General features: G+C 35.9%; 2 protein-coding genes across 7 annotated transcripts in view; one reads left to right on the top strand and one right to left on the bottom strand.

Moving 5' to 3' along the window:
* The window catches only part of VAT1 (vesicle amine transport 1), a 112,734-nt gene extending 103,383 nt beyond the window's left edge, over positions 1-9,351 (top strand). For 2 of the 6 annotated variants that reach the window (XR_009155096.1, XR_009155095.1), the window contains 4 exons: positions 3,365-3,487; positions 3,725-3,781; positions 3,871-7,692; positions 7,782-9,351. The gene's annotated coding sequence lies outside the window, so the exon portion shown is untranslated. Of the gene's footprint in view, positions 1-2,986; positions 3,488-3,724; positions 3,782-3,870; positions 7,693-7,781 lie in introns of all 6 variants that reach the window. The other 4 variants (XR_009155097.1, XR_009155093.1, XR_009155094.1 and 1 more) reach the window with 3 other exon arrangements.
* IFI35 (interferon induced protein 35) overlaps positions 1-20,649 on the bottom strand; it is a 240,233-nt gene that overhangs the window by 46,332 nt on the left and 173,252 nt on the right. The gene's annotated exons all lie outside the window — the stretch shown is intronic.

Genomic DNA, 20,649 nt, shown 5'->3' with positions numbered 1-20,649 from the left:
AATTTGTAATCCAAATAATCCAATTCTTATGTTCCAACTATCTCTTTATTTAAATTCCAAATTCAAATTCCAGATCTGCTCCCAAATCAATCAAACCCTTCAGGTTCTTGATACCCTAATCCACATATGTTTAATCCATATAAGAAAAAGGTAGAACGGCTATGTCAGAGAGAAACAAAATACCAAAAACAAACCAGGAATAACCCAAAAAGCCAAAGAGGAAAAAATGGAAAAAGGAGAAAAGAAAAAAACGGATCAGAACAAAAATAAAAATTCACCAATAAAAAAATTCCAAAACTAAGGTATTCACTCAAAATATCCAATCAAACAATAAAAAAAGGGTAAAATATAATCTCCGAAGAATTAATTAAGAATTAATTAAGAAAAATGGAAAAAAAACCAAAAGAAAAGACAAAAACCATACCAATCACAAAATTTTAAAACCAGGAAGAAAGAACCAGAAGAGGAAAAACAAAAACAAAAAGCAGAAAGAAAAAATAAGAATATTCCAAAATACCATTATTCCAAAGTTTTCCAAAATTTATAAGTCCATCAAGCGGAAGGAAAAAAAACCCAGACAGTTCAATCCTAGTAGTTTACAAAAGCTTTCATTCATCTTCCCCCCCCCTTTCTGTTACAAAATCACAAGACCACTTCTTATCAAAATCTTCTTGCCATTTTCCAAAATATTGTCCAAGGTCATTTCACTCTCATCTTCTCCTTTATTCAGTATGTCTATTTAATTTTCTCTGTCATCACTAGATGGCACTGCAGTTCACTTAAAATAATCTTTAAAATATCAATATATTTTTCTTCTTTCCACTTTGCACTTCCAGCTACAAAACTCAAATTTTCAAAATACAATTCATTATCCAAACAAAGTCTCTTTTCCAATCTGTTTTCAATTCATTAAATTTATTTTTCAGTTTTCAATAATCAGTCTTTATTAATGGCTTCCGCTTCTTCACTGCTGTTCCTTATTCCTCTCCCTCCCCTCTCCTCTTTGTAATGTCTCACAAGAAAATATTTTTAAAAGTTCAGGAATTCAATATATAAAAGGAATCTTGTTTCCAAGATCTCAATTTCTCACCCAGATAATCACTTCACTCTTTTTTTCATCTTCAGCATCTGGCCTTCTAAAGAGCAGTCAGGGTTGATCTCCTTTAGGACTGACTTTATTTTATTTATTTTTATTTATTTGATTTATTTGATTTCTATACCGCCCTTCTCCCGAAGGACTCAGGGCGGTGTACAGGCAAAAATAAAACAGACAGTACAATATATAATTTAAAATGCAATTAAAAAACTTATTTTAAAATTGGCCTGAAAATTAAAATATACAGTGAGCTAAAACCCCAATTAAAATTAGTTAATAAGAATTTTAAAAATTTGATGAAATTCAATTTAAGACAGCCCCATGCAAATAAAAAGATGTGTCTTCAGTTCGCGACGAAATGTCCGAAGGTCAGGTATTTGGCGTAAACCCGGGGGAAGTTCGTTCCAGAGTGTGGGAGCCCCCACAGAGAAGGACCTTCCCCTGGGGGCCGCCAGCCGACATTGCTTGGCGGACGGCACCCTGAGAAGTCCCTCTCCGTGAGAGCGTACGGGTCGGTGGGAGGCATGTGGTAACAGCAGGCGGTCCCGTAAGTACCCAGGCCCTAAGCCATGGAGCGCTTTAAAGGTCGTAACCAGCACCTTAAAGCTTGTTTGTTTGACTTGTTTGTTCGCCTTGCAGTCCAAGGGACTCGCAGGAGTCTTCTCCAGCACCAGAGTTCAAAGGCCTCGATTCTTTGGGGCTCAGTCTTTCTTATGGTCCAACCTTCACAGCCATACATTGCAACTGGGAAAACCATCGCCTTGACTATATGCACTTTTGTTGGCAGGATGATGTCTCTGCTTTTTAGTATGCTGCCCCTACAGGACAGTTATGATCCCTGGGGATCCCCTGGATCGCCTAGGATATTGGTGTTTTTCCAGAGCTCCGGAATTCCATGCCATACCACTGCAATGCTGGTCACGCCCCCCCAAATTTGTCAATCCCAATGGTGTTCAAGTGGTGCTCCAGTTATTTTGGGATTCCACCCAAGGCTCTTATTACTATTGGGTACTATCTTTGCTTGCTTTTGCCACAGTTGTTCTATTTGTAGGTTTTATATTTTGTTAACTTTTCCAGTTCTTTCTCTTCTCTTCTGCTGTCTCCAGATATTGCAACATCAAAAATCCCAACTTTTTTGTATTTCTTATCAACAATTGTTAAGTCTGGGGTGTTAAGTGGCAGGAGTTTAAAGTCCCAGAGCAATTTAGCTTCTTTATTTTCTATGACTTTCTCTATTTTTTGGTCCCATCAGTTCTTGCTTGCAGGCAAATGATATTTCATTCATATGTATGTATATATCTATATCTATATCTATATCTATATCTATATCTATATCTATATCTATATATTTATATAAAAATTTTTATTTTCTTTTAATACAAACATTTCATGTTTCATTAAACAATGTGTCATCTGAGTATATATTTTTGTGTCATAAAAATTAAAATTTACTACCATATTCATTATTTGTATCTATTCTTGTATTAATACTAATACTTAACATAACTACTATTTCTTTTCTTAACTTATTTGCCTTTATAATACATTACTTTCATATTTATTCTCTAAGCACTGATAAAATAACTCCCATATATTGTAATAATCAGATTCTTCCTTTCCTTTAATTGCAAGTGTTAAATCTATTCATTTCTGCACATTCTAATAGTTTCTCAATCATATTTACATCTGTAGAGATCTCTTCACTTTTTCAATTTTGTGCAAATACAATTCTAGCTGCAATCATTACATGAATAATCAAATATACATTTTCTTTACTATAAGTTTCTGGTAGAATCCCAAACATGAATATTTCAGGTTTTAAATTGATATGTTGCTGCATCATCTTCTCCAACACATACAAATTTTTGTCCAATATTTTTTTCCTTCTAGGCATATCCACCACATATGATAATATGACCCCGGTATCTGATGAAATTTCCAACATCTAGCTGATTTGTCTTTAAACATTTTTGCCAATTGTTACTGTGACAAATGCCATCTATAAAACATTTTGTATAAATTTTACTTGTATGCAATTGACATTGTTAATTTGTAATTTCTATCCCATAGTTGCTGTCATTTATCTAACTCAATCGTATAACCAAAGTTTTTCGCCCATACTATCATTGTTTCTTTTACTCGTTTTTCTAATTTAATATGCAATAAATAACGATAGAAACTTTTATCGCCTACTCTTCTATATTATTTTATTCAATTCTGTCAATTCCATATAAAAACTCTATAGTTTAACAATTTTTTGATATCTAGATTGTACTTGCAGTTGTGTATTCCAAACCATATCAATCCCATTTTTCCAATTGCCTGCCTAAAATCAATATCAGTGGTGAGCAATTTAATCTCCCTGCCTGCCTGCCTTGTGCCTTCAATTGGGTAAGTAACTGGGATTTTTGGTGGGGTTTATAAAGATAGTTATTGTGTGACTGTATGAGGTTCCTGCTTGTTACAGGGGCCATTTTGGGTGAAGTGCAGCTGTCTTACATTGTGTGTGAGTCAGTTGTCTTGTGTTCTGTTGTATGTGTGTGTAAAGTGTGAAAGTTGGATTTTGGATTTTGGATTATTATTTAAGTATTGATTGCATGACATAATTGATATATCTTCTCCTTGTAGGTCATTATTATTATTTGTTCAAGAAACGACATTGAAGACATCACTTTTATTGCTCATGTAAATATCTCTGTGACTCTTATTGTTTTGTGTACTTGGTTTTTCAAGTATTGATTGCATGAAATAATTGTTATATTTCCTTTTTGTAGGTCAAAAAAGGGCAAAGAAGTGACATCGACTTGAACACGCTCACCAGGTCACTTGACCACCAAGCCACGCCTGCCAATTAAACCAAGCCCACAGAACCGGTAAGGAAAATTTTTAGATTTCACCCCAGTTGGATTATAGATTTACAGTGGTAGACAAAAATCAATAAAAATCAATTATCTCCATAGAAATGGATAGGGCAGATTATTATTTGACATTTCAGAATGTGGAAGAAGAAAAAGGAGGAAACCTAGTGAAGATAATGGCAGATCTGCTGTTGGAAGCGGTGGAGGAATCTAAGGAAAAAATGCTGAATGAGATTAATGAAATATTTAGAGTGCCTATTAGATACACAATGAGAAACAAATTACTAAAAGAGGTGCATGTTAGCTTCACCAAGAAAGCAATAAAAACAGAGATCCTGCAGAGAGCAAGAGATAACCCGATGAAGTATAAAGATATACTTCATATAAAGAAGGCCTGTGGCCTTCCGGGTGCATGTCAAGGTTTTGGTAACCATCTTCAAAGCGCTCCATGGCTTAGGGCCGGGCTATTTACCGGACCGTCTACTGCCACCGATTGCCTCCCACCGACTCGTGCACTCTCACAGGGAGGGACTCCTTAGGGTGCTGTCCGCCAGGCAGTGCCGACTGGCGACACCCAGGGGAAGGGCCTTCTCTGTGGGGGCTCCCACCCTCTGGAATGAACTTCCCCCAGGACTCCGCCAACTTCCTGACCTTCGAACCTTCTGCCGCGAGCTTAAAACACATCTATTTATCTGTGCAGGACTGGACTAACATTTTAATTTTACATTTAATTTTAATGGGGTTTATATAATTTTAATTGTAATTTTAAATTTTGGCCTATTTAAATAAGTTTTTTAACTTTGTGTTTTACCTTGTATTATATTGTATTTTTTACCAGCCTGTAAACAGCCCTGAGTCCTCTGGGAGATAGGGCGGTATAAAAATTTGAATAAATAAATAAATTAATAGAGAAATAGTAGTGTTAAAACAAATTCTAAGACGAATTAGAGACTTAAGTAAAAAATACCAGTTTTTGACAAAGTATTTAATTAAAAGAGGACTGAATTTTAGATGGTTGATACTGGAGGGAATATTGGTGACCTTGGAGGAGCAATGGCAAAGGTGGTTTGGAGAACCGGTAGCAAAAATCCCTGCCCTCCCCGCCTATGCCCACCCAATATCCCGATCACCCACTTGCCAGCTTGGCCGCTTGCTGCTTTTTTCCTGTTCGCTCGCTTTTCTTGCCTTGCTTTGCCTGCTGCAATCCCTGCAATCAACTACATCAGATAGCAACTGAATCTGCCTGCCTGCAATCAATCTCACTGGTAAGCAACGTAAACTACGTGCCTGCCTGTCCTGCCTTGTGACTTCAATTATATTGAAGTCAAAAGTATTGATTGCATGAAATAATTGTTATATTTCCTTTTTGTAGGTCAAAAAAGGGCAAAGAAGTGTCATTGACTTGAACACCAGGTCACCTGACCATGCCTGCCAATTAAACCAAGCCCACAGAACCGGTAGGGAAAATTTTTAGATTTCACCCCAGTTGGATTATAGATTTACAGTGGTAGACAAACATAAAGAAAAATCAATTACCTCCATAGAAATGGATAGGGCAGATTATTATTTGACATTTCAGAATGTGGAAGAAGGAAAAGGACGAAACCTAGCAGAGATAATGGCAGATCTGCTGTTGGAAGCGGTGGAGGAATCTAAGGAAAAATGCTGAATGAGATTAACGAAATATTTAGAGTGCCTACTAGATACAAAATGAGAAACAAATTACCAAGAGAGGTGCATGTTAGCTTCACCAAGAAATCAATAAAAACAGAGATCCTGCAGAGAGCAAGAGATAACCCGATGAAGTATAAAGATAGAGAAATAGTAGTGTTGAAACAACTTCTGAGACGAGTTAGAGACCTAAATAGAAAATACCATTTTTTGATAAAGTATTTAATTAAAAGAGGACTGAATATTAGATGGTTGATACTGGAGGGAGTATTGGTGACCTTGGAGGAGTGATGGCGATAGTGGTTTGGAGAACCGGTAGCAAAAATCCCTGCCCTCCCCACCTATGCCCACCCAATCTCCCGGTCACCCACTTGCCAGCTTGGCCGCTTGCTGCTTTTTTCCTGCTCGCTCGCTTTTCTTGCCTTGCTTTGCCTGCTGCAATCAATTGCAATCAATTGCATCAGATAGCAACTGAATCTTCCTGCCTGCAATCAATCTCACTGGTGAGCAACGTAAACTACGTGCCTGCCTGCCTGGGTAAGTAACAGGGATTTTTTTGGAGGGTGGTTTTTTTAAAAAAGATAGTTAATTGGGTTTTTTTGTAAGAGTTTTCCTTTTTTTTGACATAGCTATTTAAAGTTTAGGAAGTTTTAAATTTAGCTGCTTTTATCTAAAAAATAGAAATAAAATAAAGTAATAAAATAAACTGTTTGTGCAGCCTTCTGAGATTTGGTGTGTTTCTGTAGTGTTTCACTCTAACTATACAAACACACAAAATATTGCAAGGTTGTAGGTAGCATTTTGTGCCGAAAAAGTGTGAAAGTTGGGTTTAGAGCTTTTTGTGGCTCTGTGAGGTTCCTGCTTCTTGCAGGGGCCATTCTGGGTCAAATGCAGCTGTTTTACATTGCGTGTGAGTCAGCTGTGTTGTGTTCTGTTGTGTGTGTGTAAAGTGTGAAAGTTGGTTTTTGGATTATTATTTAAGACTCGAAAGGAGAATTAACAGAAACAGGCCAAGGTGACACTCTTTTTTGTTCCTCTTCTTTTTGGAGGCACTTTGAATTACGCTGTCACGTTTTTCTTTTTAAGTGTTACCACTTCTATTTTTTTTACCTATATCTATTTGCTTCCAGGTGGTAACATTGTGAATTCTTCTTCTTTCTTTTTTTTAAATTGCAATTTGGGGTATTTTTCCTCTCTCTGAGGCAATTGGATTAAGGTCAGAAGAACCTGAAGAAAAGAACCATGAAAATCTCTGAGATTTGGATTTGGATTACAAAGCTTTTGGGCTGCTCTTTTTTTTTTTTTAATCATTTTTGTTACCACTTTGGTTTTCTAATTTTCTTTTTCTCTTTCTTGTGGTTTTTTTTTTTTTTTGGTGGCCCTATATTTGGATATAAATTGACTTGGAAATTGACTTTATATTGACTTTATATTAAATTTATATTTCCGAGCTATATTTCATGGATTAGAAATCTCAAGACATTACAAGTTGAAGAAAACAACATCAGCATTGTCCTCAGGCTCATCCTCTGCAACTTTTTTTGGGGAGAGCTTTAAAACAAATAGTTAATTGCACTTTTCTAGAGTTTTTTTTTTTTTAGACATAGCCATTTAAGGTTTAGGAAGTTTTAAATTTAGCTGCTCTTATCTAAAAATATAAATAAAATAAAATAATAAAATAATATAATATAATATTTGTGTGACTTTCTAAGATTTGGTGTGTTTCTGTAGTGTTTCACTCTAACTACAGAAACACACAAAATCTTGCAAAGCTATAAGTTTCATTTTGTGCGGAAAAAGTGTGAAAGTTGGTTTTTGAGCTTTTTGTGGCTGTGTGAGGTTCCTGCTTTTTGCAGGGGCCATTTTGGGTCAAGGGCAGCTGTTTTACATTGCGTGTGAGTCAGTTGTGTTGTGTTCCATTGTGTGTGTGTGCAAAGTGTGAAAGTTGTATTTTGGATTATTATTGAAGTATTGATTGCATGAAATAATTGATATACCTTCTCCTTGTAGGTCATTATTATCATTGGTTCAAGAAGCGACGTTGAAGACATCACTTTTATTGCTCATGTAAATATCTCTGTGACTCTTATTGTTTTGTGTACTTGGTTTTTTAAGTATTGATTGCATGAAATAATTGTTATGTTTCCTTTTTGTAGGTCAAAAAAGGGCAAAGAAGTGACATCGACTTGAACACGCTCACCAGGTCATTTGACCACCAAGGCACGCCTGCCAATTAAACCAAGCCCACAGAACCGGTAGGGAAAATTTTTAGATTTAACCCCAATTGGATTATAGATTTACAGTGGTAGACAAAAATAAATAAAAATCAATTATCTCCATAGAAATGGATAGGGCAGATTATTATTTGACATTTCAGAATGTGGAAGAAGAAAAAGGAGGAAACCTAGTGAAGATAATGGCAGATCTGCTGTTGGAAGCGGTGGAGGAATCTAAGGAAAAAATGCTGAATGAGATTAACGAAATATTTAGAGTGCCTACTAGATACAAAATGAGAAACAAATTACTAAAAGAGGTGCATGTTAGCTTCACCAAGAAAGCAATAAAAACAGAGATCCTGCAGAGAGCAAGAGATAACCCGATGAAGTATAAAGATAGTGAAATAGTAGTGTTGAAACAAATACTGAGATGAGTTAAGAGGCTTAAATAGAAAATACCAGTTTTTGACAAAGTATTTAATTAAAAGAGGACTGAATTTTAGATGGTTGATACTGGAGGGAGTATTGGTGACCTTGGAGGAACAATGGCGTCAGTGGTTTGGAGAACCGGTAGCAAAAATCCCTGCCCTCCCCACCTATGCCCACCCAATCTCCTGGTCACCCACTTGCCAGCTTGGCCGCTTGCTGCTTTTTTCCTGCTCGCTCGCTTTTCTTGCCTTGCTTTGCCTGCTGCAATCCCTGCAATCAATTGCATCAGATAGCAACTGAATCTGCCTGCCTGCAATCAATCTCACTGGTGAGCAACGTAAACTACGTGCCTGCCTGCCTGCCTTGTGACTTCAATTGGGTAAGTAACAGGGATTTTTTTGGAGGGTGATTTTTTTAAAAAAGATAGTTAATTGGGTTTTTTTGTGAGAGTTTTCCTTTTTTTTGACATAGCTATTTAAAGTTTAGGAAGTTTTAAATTTAGCTGCTTTTATCTAAAAAATAGAAATAAAATAAAGTAATAAAATAAACTGTTTGTGCAGCCTTCTGAGATTTGGTGTGTTTCTGTAGTGTTTCACTCTAACTACACAAACACACAAAATATTGCAAGGTTGTAGGTAGCATTTTGTGCGGAAAAAGTGTAAAAGTTGGATTTTGAGCTTTTTATGGCTGAGTTTCCTGCTTGTTGCAGGGGCCATTCTGGGTGAAGTGCAGCTATTTCACATTGCGTGTGAGTCAGTTGTGTTGTGTTCTGTTGTTTGTGTGTAAAGTGTGAAAGTGGGTTTTTGGATTATTATTTAAGACTTGAAAGGAGAATTAACAGAAACAGGCCAAGGTGACACTCTTTTTCTTTCTCTTCTTTTTGGAGGCACTTTGAATTACGCTGTCACGTTTTTCTTTTTAAGTGGGTGTTACCACTTATATTTTTTTTACCTATATCTATTTGCTTCCAGGTGGTAACGTTGTGAATTCTTTTTTTTTTTTTGAATAATTGTAATTTGGGCTATTTTTCCTCTCCTGAGGCAATTGGATTAAGGTTACAAGAACCTGAAGAAAAGAACCAGGTATTTTTCCTCTCTCTGAGGCAATTGGATTAAGGTTACAAGAACCTGAAGAAAAGAACCAAGAAAAACTCTGAGATTTGGATTTGGAATACAAAGCTTTTGGGCTGCTCATTTGTTTTTTTATCATTTTGTTACCACTTTGGTTTTCTAATTTTCTTTTTGTCTTTCTTGTGGGAATTTTTTTTGGGCGGGCCTATATCTGGATATAAATTGACTTGCAAATACAACGAGCTATATTTGGATTAGAAATCTCAAGACATTACAAGATGAAGAAAACAACATCAGCATTGTCCTGTTTCACTCTAACTACAGAAACACACAAAATCTTGCAAAGCTGTAAGTGGCATTTTGTGCGGAAAAAGTGTAAAAGTTGGTTTTTGAGCTTTTTGTGGCTGTGTGAGGTTCCTGCTTTTTGCAGAGGCCATTTTGGGTCAAGGGCAGCTGTTTTACATTGCGTGTGAGTCAGTTGTGTTGTGTTCTGTTGTTTGTGTGTAAAGTGTGAAAGTTGTATTATTATTATTGAAGTATTGATTGCATGAAATAATTGATATATCTTCTCTTTGTAGGTCATTATTATCATTGGTTCAAGAAGCGACGTTGAAGACATCACTTTTATTGCTCATGTAAATATCTCTGTGACTCTTATTGTTTTGTGTACTTGGTTTTTTAAGTATTGATTGCATGAAATAATTGTTATATTTCCTTTTTGTAGGTCAAAAAAGGGCAAAGAAGTGTCATTGACTTGAACACGCTCACCAGGTCACTTGACCACCAAGCCACACCTGCCAATTAAACCAAGCCCACAGAACCGGTAGGAAAATTTTCAGATTTCACCCCAGTTGGATTATAGATTTACAGTGGTAGACAAAAATCAATAAAAATCAATTATCTCCATAGAAATGGATAGGGCAGATTATTATTTGACATTTCAGAATGTGGAAGAAGGAAAAGGAGAAAACCTAGCAGAGATAATGGCAGATCTGCTGTTGGAAGTGGTGGAGGAATCTAAGGAAAAATGCTGAATGAGATTAACGAAATATTTAGAGTGCCTACTAGATACACAATGAGAAACAAATTACTAAAAGAGGTGCATGTTGGCTTCACCAAGAAATCAATAAAAACAGAGATCCTGCAGAGAGCAAGAGATACCCCAATGAAGTATAAAGATAGAGAAATAGTAGTGTTGAAACAAATACTGAGACGACTTAGAGACTTAAATAGAAAATACCAGTTTTTGACAAAGTATTTAATTAAAAGAGGATTGAATTTTAGATGGTTGATACTGGAGGGAGTATTGGTGACCTTGGAGGAGCGATGGCGACAGTGGTTTGGAGAACCGGTAGCAAAAATCCCTGCCCTCCCCACCCAATCTCCTGGTCTCCCACTTGCCAGCTTGGCCGCTTGCTGCTTTTTTCTTGCTCGCTCGCTTTTCTTGCCTTGCTTTGCCTGCTGCAATCCCTGCAATCAATTGCATCAGATAGCAACTGAATCTGCCTGCCTGCAATCAATCTCACTGGTGAGCAACGTAAACAGCCTGCCTGCCTACCTGCCTCGTGCCTTCAATTGGGTAAGTAAGTGGGATTTTTTTTGGAGGGTGGTTTTTTTTAAAAAGATAGTTAATTGGTTTTTTTTGTAAGAATTTTTCTTTTTTTTTGACATAGCTATTTAAAGTTTAGGAAGTTTTAAATTTAGCTGCTTTTATCTAAAAAATAGAAATAAAATAAAGTAATAAAATAAACTGTTTGTGCAGCCTTCTGAGATTTGGTGTGTTTCTGTAGTGTTTCACTCTAACTACACAAACACACAAAATATTGCAAGGTTGTAGGTGGCATTTTGTGCAGAAAAAGTGTGAAAGTTGGGTTTTGAGCTTTTTGTGGCTGTGTGAGGTTCCTGCTTGTTGCAGGGGCCATTCTGGGTCAAGTGCAGCTGTTTTACATTGCGTGTGAGTCAGTTGTGTTGTGTTCTATTGTTTGTGTGTAAAGTGTGAAAGTTGTTTTTTGGATTATTATTTAAGACTTGAAAGGAGAATTAACAGAAACAGGCCAAGGTGACACTCTTTTTCTTTCTCTTCTTTTTGGAGGCACTTTGAATTACGCTGTCACGTTTTTCTTTTTAAGTGGGTGTTACCACTTATATTTTTTTACCTATATCTATTTGCTTCCAGGTGGTAACATTGTGAATTCTTTTTTTTTTCGAAACGTAATTTGGGGTATTTTTCCTCTCTCTGAGGCAATTGGATTAAGGTTACAAGAACCTGAAGAAAAGAACCAGGTATTTTTCCTCTCTCTGAGGCAATTGGATTAAGGTTACAAGAACCTGAAGAAAAGAACCAAGAAGATCTCTGAGATTTGGATTTGGATTACAAAGCTTTTGGGCTGCTCATTTGTTTTTTATCATTTTGTTACCACTTTGGTTTTCTAATTTTCTTTTTGTCTTTCTTGTGGGGTTTTTTTTTGGGCGGGCCTATATCTGGATATAAATTGACTTGCAAATACAACGAGCTATATTTGGTGGATTAGAAATCTCAAGACATTACAAGATGAAGAAAACAACATCAGCATTGTCCTGTTTCACTCTTAACTACAGAAACACACAAAATCTTGCAAAGCTGTAAGTAGCATTTTGTGCGGAAAAAGTGTGAAAGTTGGTTTTTGTAAGAATTTTCTTTTTTTGACATAGCTATTTAAAGTTTAGGAAGTTTTAAATTTAGCTGCTTTTATCTAAAAAATAGAAATAAAATAAAGTAATAAAATAAACTGTTTGTGCAGCCTTCTGAGATTTGGTGTGTTTCTGTAGTGTTTCACTCTAACTACACAAACACACAAAATAATGCAAGGTTGTAGGTGGCATTTTGTGCAGAAAAAGTGAAAGTTGGGTTTTGAGCTTTTTGTGGCTGTGTGAGGTTCCTGCTTGTTGCAGGGGCCATTCTGGGTCAAGTGCAGCTGTTTTACATTGCGTGTGAGTCAGTTGTGTTGTGTTCTATTGTTTGTGTGTAAAGTGTGAAAGTTGTTTTTTGGATTATTATTTAAGACTTGAAAGGAGAATTAACAGAAACAGGCCAAGGTGACACTCTTTTTCTTTCTCTTCTTTTTGGAGGCACTTTGAATTACGCTGTCACGTTTTTCTTTTTAAGTGGGTGTTACCACTTATATTTTTTTACCTATATCTATTTGCTTCCAGGTGGTAACATTGTGAATTCTTTTTTTTTTCGAAACGTAATTTGGGGTATTTTTCCTCTCTCTGAGGCAATTGGATTAAGGTTACAAGAACCTGAAGAAAAGAACCAGGTATTTTTCCTCTCTCTGAGGCAATTGGATTAAGGTTACAAGAACCTGAAGAAAAGAACCAAGAAGATCTCTGAGATTTGGATTTGGATTACAAAGCTTTTGGGCTGCTCATTTGTTTTTTATCATTTTGTTACCACTTTGGTTTTCTAATTTTCTTTTTGTCTTTCTTGTGGGGTTTTTTTTTGGGCGGGCCTATATCTGGATATAAATTGACTTGCAAATACAACGAGCTATATTTGGTGGATTAGAAATCTCAAGACATTACAAGATGAAGAAAACAACATCAGCATTGTCCTGTTTCACTCTTAACTACAGAAACACACAAAATCTTGCAAAGCTGTAAGTAGCATTTTGTGCGGAAAAAGTGTGAAAGTTGGTTTTTGAGCTTTTTGTGGCTGTGTGAGGTTCTTGCTTTTTGCAGGGGCCATTTTGGGTCAAGGGCAGCTGTTTTACATTGCGTGTGAGTCAGTTGTGTTGTGTTCTGTTGTTTGTGTGTAAAGTGTGAAAGTTGTATTTTGGATTATTATTGAAGTATTGATTGTATGAAATAATTGATATATCTTCTTCTTGTAGGTCATTATTATCATTGGTTCAAGAAGCGACGTTGAAGACATCACTTTTATTGCTCATGTAAATATCTCTGTGACTCTTATTGTTTTGTGTACTTGGTTTTTTAAGTATTGATTGCATGAAATAATTGTTATATTTCCTTTTTGTAGGTCAAAAAAGGGCAAAGAAGTGACTTTGACTTGAACATGCTCACCAGGTCACTTGACCACCAAGCCACGCCTGCCAATTAAACCAAGCCCACAGAACCGGTAGGAAAATTTTTAGATTTCACCCCCGTTGGATTATAGATTTACAGTGGTAGACAAAAATCAATAAAAATCAATTATCTCCATAGAAATGGATAGGGCAGATTATTATTTGACATTTCAGAATGTGGAAGAAGGAAAAGAAGGAAACCTAGCAGAGATAATGGCAGATCTGCTGTTGGAAGCGGTGGAGGAATCTAAGGAAAAAATGCTGAATGAGATTAACAAAATATTTAGAGTGCCTACTAGATACACAATGAGAAACAAATTACTAAAAGAGGTGCGTGTTGGCTTCACCAAGAAATCAATAAAAACAGAGATCCTGCAGAGAGCAAGAGATAACCCGATGAAGTATAAAGATAGAGAAATAGTAGTGTTGAAACAAATTCTGAGACGAGTAAGAGACTTAAATAGAAAATACCAGTTTTTGACAAAGTATTTAATTAAAAGAGGACTGAATTTTAGATGGTTGATACTGGAGGGAGTATTGGTGACCTTGGAGGAGCGATGGCAATAGTGGTTTGGAGAACCGGTAGCAAAAATCCCTGCCCTCCCCGCCTATACCCACCCAATCTCCCGGTCACCCACTTGCCAGCTTGGCCGCTTGCTGCTTTTTTCCTGCTCGCTCGCTTTTCTTGCCTTGCTTTGCTTGCTGCAATCCCTGCAATCAATTGCATCAGATAGCAACTGAATCTGCCTGCCTGCAATCAATCTCACTGGTGAGCAACGTAAACAGCCTGCCTGCCTGCCTGCCTCGTGCCTTCAATTGGGTAAGTAAGTGGGATTTTTTTTGGAGGGTGGTTTTTTTAAAAAGATAGTTAATTGGGTTTTTTTGTAAGAGTTTTTCTCTTTTTTTGACATAGTTATTTAAATTTAGGAAGTTTTAAATTTAGCTGCTTTTATCTAAAAAATAGAAATAAAATAAAGTAATAAAATAAACTGTTTGTGCAGCCTTCTGAGATTTGGTGTGTTTCTGTAGTGTTTCACTCTAACTACACAAACACACAAAATATTGCAAGGTTGTAGGTGGCATTTTGTGCAGAAAAAGTGTGAAAGTTGGGTTTTGAGCTTTTTGTGGCTGTGTGAGGTTCCTGCTTGTTGCAGGGGCCATTCTGGGTCAAGTGCAGCTGTTTTACATTGCGTGTGAGTCAGTTGTGTTGTGTTCTGTTGTTTGTGTGTAAAGTGTGAAAGTTGGTTTTTGGATTATTATTTAAGACTTGAAAGGAGAATTAACAGAAACAGGCCAAGGTGACACTCTTTTTCTTCCTCTTCTTTTTGGAGGCACTTTGAATTACGCTGTCACATTTTTCTTTTTAAGTGGGTGTTACCACATATTTTTTTTACCTATATCTATTTGCTTCCAGGTGGTAACGTTGTGAATTCTTTTTTTTTTTTTGAATAATTGTAATTTGGGGTATTTTTCCTCTCTCTGAGGCAATTGGATTAAGGTTACAAGAACCTGAAGAAAAGAAGCAAGAAAAACTCTGAGATTTGGATTTGGAATACAAAGCTTTTGGGCTGGTCTTTTGTTTTTTATCATTTTGTTACCACTTTGGCTTTCTAATTTTCTTTTCGTCTTTCTTGTGGGGATTTTTTTTGGGCGGGCCTATATCTGGATATAAATTGACTTGCAAATACAACGAGCTATATTTGGTGGATTAGAAATCTCAAGACATTACAAGATGAAGAAAACAAGTTCAGCATTGTCCTGTTTCACTCTAACTACCGAAACACACAAAATCTTGCAAAGCTGTAAGTGGCATTTTATGCGGAAAAAGTGTGAAAGTTGGTTTTTGAGCTTTTTGTGGCTGTGTGATTTTCCTGCTTTTTGCAGGGGCCATTTTGGGTCAAGGGCAGCTGTTTTACATCGCGTGTGAGTCAGTTGTGTTGTGTTCTGTTGTTTGTGTGTAAAGTGTGAAAGTTGTATTTTGGATTATTATTGAAGTATTAATTGCATGAAATAATTGATATATCTTCTCCTTGTAGGTAATTATTAACATTGGTTCAAGAAGCGACGTTGAAGACATCACTTTTATTGCTCATGTAAATATCTCTGTGACTCTTATTGTTTTGTGTACTTGGTTTTTTAAGTATTGATTGCATGAAATAATTGTTATATTTCCTTTTTGTAGGTCAAAAAAGGGCAAAGAAGTGACTTCGACTTGAACACGCTCACCAGGTCACTTGACCACCAAGCCACGCCTGCCAATTAAACCAAGCCCACAGAACCGGTAGGAAAATCTTTAGATTTCACCCCCGTTGGATTATAGATTTACAGTGGTAGACAAAAATAAATAAAAATCAATTATCTCCATAGAAACGGATAGGGCAGATTATTATTTGACATTTCAGAATGTGGAAGAAGGAAAAGGAGGAAACCTAGCAGAGATAATGGCAGATCTGCTGTTGGAAGCGGTGGAGGAATCTAAGGAAAAAATGCTGAATGAAATTAACGAAATATGTAGAGTGCCTACTAGATACAAAATGAGAAACAAATTACCAAGAGAGGTGCATGTTAGCTTCACCAAGATATCAATAAAAACAGAGATCCTGCAGAGAGCAAGAGATAACCCAATGAAGTATAAAGATAGAGAAATAGTAGTGTTGAAACAAATTCTGAGACGAGTTAGAGACTTAAATAGAAAATACCAGTTTTTGACAAAGTATTTAATTAAAAGAGGACTGAATTTTAGATGGTTGATACTGGAGGGAGTATTGGTGACCTTGGAGGAGCAATGGCGACAGTGGTTTGGAGAACCGGTAGCAAAAATCCCTGCCCTCCCCACCCAATCTCCTGGTCTCCTGGTCTCCCACTTGCCAGCTTGGCCGCTTGCTGCTTTTTTCCTGCTTGCTCGCTTTTCTTGCCTTGCTTTGCCTGCTGCAATCCCTGCAATCAATTGCATCAGATAGCAACTGAATCTGCCTGCCTGCAATCAATCTCACTGGTGAGCAACGTAAACAGCCTGCCTGCCTGGGTAAGTAACAGGGATTTTTTTGGAGGGTGGGTTTTTTTAAAAAGATAGTTAATTGGGTTTTTTTGTAAGAGTTTTCCTTTTTTTTGACATAGCTATTTAAAGTTTAGGAAGTTTTAAATTTAGCTGCTTTTATCTAAAAAATAGAAATAAAATAAAGTAATAAAATAAACTGTTTGTGCAGCCTTCTGAGATTTGGTGTGTTTCTGTAGTGTTTCAATCTAACTACACAAACACACAAAATATTGCAAGGTTGTAGGTGGCATTTTGTGCAGAAAAAGTGTGAAAGTTGGGTTTTGAGCTTTTTGTGGCTGTGTGAGGTTCCTGCTTGTTGCAGGGGCCATTCTGGGACAAGTGCAGCTGTTTTACATTGCGTGTGAGTCAGTTGTGTTGTGTTCTATTGTTTGTGTGTAAAGTGTGAAAGTTGTTTTTTGGATTATTATTTAAGACTTGAAAGGAGAATTAACAGAAACAGGCCAAGGTGACACTCTTTTTCTTCCTCTTCTTTTTGGAGGCACTTTGAATTACGCTGTCACGTTTTTCTTTTTAAGTGGGTGTTACCACTTATATTTTTTTACCTATATCTATTTGCTTCCAGGTGGTAACCTAGTGAATTCTTTTTTTTTTTTTTGAATAATTTTAATTTGGGGTATTTTTCCTCTCTCTGAGGCAATTGGATTAAGGTTACAAGAACCTGAAGAAAAGAAGGAAGAAAAACTCTGAGATTTGGATTTGGAATACAAAGCTTTTGGCTGCTCTTTTTTTTCATCATTTTTGTTACCACTTTGGTTTTCTATTTTTCTCTTCCATCTTCCTTGTTGGGTTTTATTTTTTTGGAGGGCATATATTTGGCTATAAATTGGCTTGGAAATACAACGAGCTATATTAGGTGGACTACAAATCTCAAGAGATTACAAGATGAAAACAACATCAGCACTGTCCTCATTGTATTCCTCTACAACTAGTTTATTGGGTTTTTTTAGGAGTTTTCTTTTTTTTAGACATAGCCATCTAAAGTTTAGGAAGTTTTAAATTTAGCTGCTCTTATATAAAAATAGAAATAAAATAATAAAATAAAATATTTGTGCAACTTTCTAAGATTTGGTATGTTTCTGTAGTTTTTACTCTAACTACACAAAACACAAAATCTATCAAAGTTGTAGATGGCATTTTGTGCGGGAAAAGTGTGAAAGTTGGTTTTTGGATTATTATTTAAGTATTGATTGCATGTCATAATTGGTATATTTTCTCCTTGTAGGAAATTATTATCATTGTGCAAGAAGCGACATTGAAGACATCACTTATATTGCTCTTATATTTGTGTGCCTCTTTTGTTTTGTGTACTTTGTTTATTTGTATTGATTGCATGAAATAATTGTTATATTTTCTTTTTGTGGGTCAAAAAAGAGCAAAGAAGTGACATCGACTTGAACATGCTCACCAGCTCCCTTGACCAGCAAGCCACACCTGCCAATTAAACCAAGCCCAAAGAACGGTAGTGTGTGTGTAAAGTGTGAAAGTTGGTTTTTGGTACCTCTTATTGTTTTGTGTACTTTATTTATTATTTAAGTATTGATTGCATGAAACAATTTGTATATCTTCTCCTTGTAGATCATTATTATCATTGGTGCAAGTTGCCAGATTAAAGACAAAACTTTTATTGCTCGTATGTAAGTATCTTTGTACCTCTTATTGTTTTGTGTTCTTCGTTTATTTAAGTATTGCTTGCATGAAATAATTAGTATATTTTCTTTTTGTAGGTCAAAAAAGGGCAAAGAAATTACATCGACTTGGACATGCCCACATGGTCACCTAACCACCAAGCTATGCCCATAGAACCGGTAGGGGAAAATTTTAAATTTCACCCCTGGTTGGATTATTTCTATAGTGGGAGACAAAAATAAAGAAAAATCAATTATCTCCTTAGAAATGGATAGGACAGATTATTATTTGAGATTTCAGAATATAGAAGAAGGAAAAGGGGCAAACCTAGTGGAGATAATGGCAGATCTGCTGTTGGAAGCGATGGAGGAATATAAGGAAAATATTCTGAATAAGATTACTGAAATATTTAGAGTGCATACTAGATAGACAATGAGAAACAAATTACCTAGAGAGGTGCATGTTAGCTTCACCAAGAAAGTAATAAAAACAGAGATCCTGCAGAGAGCAAGCGATAACCTGAGGAATTATAAAGGTAGAGAACTAGTAGTGTTAAAACTAATTCTGAGAAGAGTCAGAGACTTACGTAGAGAATATCAGTTTTTGAGAAAGTATTTAATTAAAAGAGGAGTGAAATTTAGATGGTTGCTACTGGAAGCAGTATTGGTGACCTGGGAGAAACGATGGCGACAGTGGTTTGGAGAACCAGTAGCAAAAATTTCTGCCCTCCCCATCCATGCCCCCCCAATCGCCTGGTTGCCCGCTTACCAGGTTATTTTCTTGTAGGAGTTTTCTTTTTTCCCCCAGACATAGCCATTTAAAGTTTAGGAAGTTTTAAATTTACCAGTTTTTATTTAAAAATATAAATAAAATAAAATAATAAAATAAAATATTTCTGCAGCTTTGTGAGATATGGTATTTTTCTGTAGTGTTTCACTCTAACTACACAAACACAAAAAATATTGCAAGGTTGTAGGTGGCATTTTGTGCAGGGAAAAGTGTGAAAGTTGGTTTTTGAGTTTTTTGTGGCTGTGTGAGGTTCCTGCTTGTTGCAGGGGCCATTCTGGGTCAAGTGCAGCTGTTTTACGTTGCATGTGAGTCAGTTGTGTTGTCTTCTGTTGTGTATGTAAAGTGTGAAAGTTGGTTTTTGGATTATTATGTAAGACTTGAAAGGAGAATTAACAGAAATAGGCCAAGGTGAAACTCTTTTTTCTTCCTCTTCTTTTTGGAGGCACTTTGAAATATGGCTGTTACATTTTTCTTTTTAAGTGGCTGTTACCATTTCTATTTTTTTTTTTTTTGCCTATATCTATTTGCTTCCAGGTGGTAACGTTGTGAATTCTTTTTTTTTTGTTGGAATAATTGTAATTTGGGGTATTTTTCCTCTTTCTGAGGCAATTGGATTAAGGTCAGAAGAACCTGAAGAAAAGAACCATGAAAATCTCTGAGATTTGGATTTGGATTACAAAGCTTTTGGGCTGCTCTTTTTTTTTTTTTTAATCATTTTTGTTACCACTTTGGTTTTTTAATTTTCTTTTTCTTTTCGTCTTTCTTGTTGGTTTTTTTTTGGTGGGCCTAGATTTGGCTATAAATTGGCTTGGAAATACTATGAGCTATATTCAGTGGATTACAAATATCAAGACGTTACAAGATGAAAAAAACAAAATCAGCATTGTCCTCAGTGTGTTCCTCTGCAACTTCTTTTATGGGGAACTTTAAAATAAATATTTAATTTGTTTTTTTAGGAGTTTTCATTTTTTATATATATACATAGCCATCTAAAGTATAGGAAGCTTTAAATTTAGCTGCTCTTATCTAACAATATAAATAAAATAAAATAATAAAATAAAATATTTGTGCAACTTTCTAAGATTTGGTTTGTTTCTGTAGTGTTTCATTCTAACTACAAAAACACACAAAATCTTGCAAAGCTGTAGGTGGCATTTTGTGCAGAAAAAGTGTGAAAGTTGGTTTTTGAGCTTATTGTGGCCGTGTGAGGTTTCTGCTTGTTGCAGGGGCCATTTTGAGTCAAGTGCAGCTGTTTTACATTGTGTGTGAGTCAGTTGTGTTGTATTCTGTTGTGTGTGTGTAAAATGTGAAAGTTGGTTTTTGGTACCTCTTATTGTTTTTTGTACTTTGTTTATTATTTAAGTACTGATTGCATGAAATAACTGATATATCTTCTCCTAGTAGGTCATTATTATCATTGGTGCAAAAAGGGATGTTGAACACATCACTTTTATTGCTCTTATGTAAGTATCTGTGTAATTTTTATTGTTTTGTGTACTTCATTTGTTTAAGTATTGATTGCATGAAATAATTGTTATGTTTTCTTTTTGTAGGTCAATAAAGGGCAAAGAAGTGACGTTGATTTGAACACGCTCACCCAGTCACTTGACTACCAAGCCACACCCGCCAATTAAACCAAGCCCACAGAACCGGTAATGAAAATTTATAGATTTCACCCTGGTTGGATTTACAGTGGCAGACAAAAATAAAGAAAAATCTACTACCAAGCTTCAAACTTAATGTGGATTAAAGAATGGATAACCTTAAGAAAC

This window comes from Ahaetulla prasina, chromosome 4 (assembly GCF_028640845.1).
Source record: "Ahaetulla prasina isolate Xishuangbanna chromosome 4, ASM2864084v1, whole genome shotgun sequence".
Classification (NCBI taxonomy): domain Eukaryota; kingdom Metazoa; phylum Chordata; class Lepidosauria; order Squamata; family Colubridae; genus Ahaetulla; species Ahaetulla prasina.
Note: the sequence above shows the minus strand (reverse complement) of the source record. Positions and strands in the feature narration are given on the sequence as shown.